This window comes from Pelophylax lessonae, assembly GCF_965119305.1.
Source record: "Pelophylax lessonae genome assembly, chromosome: 11".
NCBI classification, from domain to species: Eukaryota; Metazoa; Chordata; class Amphibia; order Anura; family Ranidae; genus Pelophylax; species Pelophylax lessonae.
This window is the reverse complement of record NC_138778.1, coordinates 153,019,152-153,021,651: the sequence shown is the minus strand read 5'-3', so window position 1 is coordinate 153,021,651 and position 2,500 is coordinate 153,019,152. Positions and strand designations below refer to the sequence as shown.

Here is a 2,500-nt window from a genome sequence, read left to right as displayed (position 1 = left end):
AGTTTTCTTTGCAGTAAAAAAAATACAAAGCTTTCCAAAAGTCATTTTTATGGCAGCAATATAAGTTTCCAAAGTGAGAACCCCCGCTGTGAACTCACTTCATTTACTTCTAAAGAATGCAATGGGGATATGAAGAGTTCCTGCCTGTGCTACAGTTTACAGTGTTTGGTTGTAAAAGGAGGGGGAAATGCCGCTTGTTTTTGTTGTTTTTGTGTTTTTTTTTCCTTTTTACTTTCTTTGCTGACTAATGTGATATATGTAAAGTTCATTGAACGTTTGTCCATATTTGTACACTTTGCTAATCTCAAGGCGCAATGCCATCACAATGACCTCTATAGTTCCTCATTTTTGTTACATAGGTGAGTTTATTGCATAAGAAAACTTCACATAATTTATAGTAGCATTTGATGCATGTAACAGATGAAACAAAAAAGGAATTCTCACACTTCAAACCTTCCACTGAAACACTTTGTCGCCCTCTAGATTTTTCTTTTTGTCGCCCTCTAGACACATTTCTGTACAGTAGACCGGCACCTAAAACATTTCAACCAACGAAAATATCATTCTTTTAACTTATACTTTTTTTTCCATATCATTACTATAAAAAACTGAGGACCCAAGGCTTTCCACCGACTCGTTACCCGTTCAATTCCATATTGTTCAGTTTGTCGCGGTGTAGGAAAACTGTCGGAGGACCAGATGGGGGAAAATAGGGCGAGGTATTCTCTTTGAAATGTACTTAACATCGCAATTGTCCAAAAAAAAGGAGTCTTCTAATAGGTGTATGTACCCCTGTACGGATAAAAAAAAAAGTGGAAAAAACACAAATTTATTTTAAATGATCTAGGGACATAAGAATAATACCAACAAACAACAACAACGATATATAAGTAGTAGGAATAATATTAATATTAGTAATAATAATAATAATACCAATATTAGCAATTACAATAATAATAGTAATAATATTAGCAATTATAATAGTAATAGTAATAATATTAGCAGTAATAATAATAATTACAATATTAGCAATTACAATAATAATAGTAATAATATAAGCAATTATAATAATAACATATAATAATAACAATGATAATAATAATAATAAAAATAATAATAATATTAATAATAAAAATAAAAGTAGTAGGAATAATAATAATATTTGCATGATAATAATAATAGCAATTTTTACAATAATAGTAATAATATTAGCAGTAATAATAATAATAGTAATATTTAAAAATAATAAGGGCGAAGTTTACTTTACACTCAAAAAACCTTAAGACAGAATAGCAAAATCAGCGAAAACAACAACAGAAACAACAAAGTAATAATATATATGACATTATAAAGATATAAATCCATATAGATGGATATAAATAGGTGATAGATAGATAGATAGATAGATAGATAGATAGATAGATAGATAGATAGATAGATAGATAGATAGATAGATAGATAGATAGATAGATAGATAGATAGATAGATAGATAGATAGATAGATAGATAGATAGATAGATAGATAGATAGATAGATAGATAGATAGAATACGGATGGATACATGAATGGAAATGCAGATAAATAGATAGATAGATAGATAGATAGATAGATAGATAGATAGATAGATAGATAGATAGATAGATAGAATACGGATGTATACACAGAGAGAAATGCAGATAGATAGATGATAGATAGATAGATAGATAGATAGATAGATAGATAGATAGATAGATAGATAGATAGATAGATAGATAGATAGATAGATAGATAGATAGATAGATAGATAGATAGATAGACAGATAGACAGATGGATAGATACAAACAAATGATGTATAAATATATATAGTGATTTATACTGTGTACATATGCCATGGTGTGTATATATGTGCACACAAAGACACATGTATACACATGCAACTTATAATTGTGTATATTTTTTTATCAAATAGTTTACTTTTGCAAATACTGATCTAAATGCTAAATTCCACCATACTTTTTTTTATTAAATCTATCACCTCATTTTTTAGAGTGTACCTGTCTATAGACAATCACACTCTTTTTCCTATTCGCTCCCTTTTGACATCCCCATCCACTAGCTGCCAGTATTTATTTTGCCCACATAGAAATATTCCAGCATTGCCCTCCATTGCCTGGAACATAGGCAATTTTCAGCCCATAAATAAATATGCATGAGGCAAACATGAGTCCTTTTTTTATGTAGATGATTGTAATCAGAGGCAGTCGATAAACCTATAATGCAGCCCTTGACCTGGGAATGAAGCCTGTGTAGCTGGGCTGTAGCTGGCAGCAGCCGCCATCCAATAGGCACATGCGGTCACACCGATTTTCCAGCACTCCGGATCCGATATGATCGATAAGCATCCCTGAGATTTTTTATTTTTATTTTTTTTGCTCTGGCACTCGGTACAGTTTATCAATATTTTTTTGTTTCTTTTGAATCTCTCTGCTTCATTTGATATTTTCTCAGCAGTAAGTCACC

The 2,500-nt window shown here is 30.7% G+C and overlaps 1 protein-coding gene across 2 annotated transcripts in view; it reads left to right on the top strand.

Moving 5' to 3' along the window:
- HOXB3 (homeobox B3) overlaps window positions 1–2,500 on the top strand; it is a 90,702-nt gene that overhangs the window by 2,944 nt on the left and 85,258 nt on the right. The gene's annotated exons all lie outside the window — the stretch shown is intronic.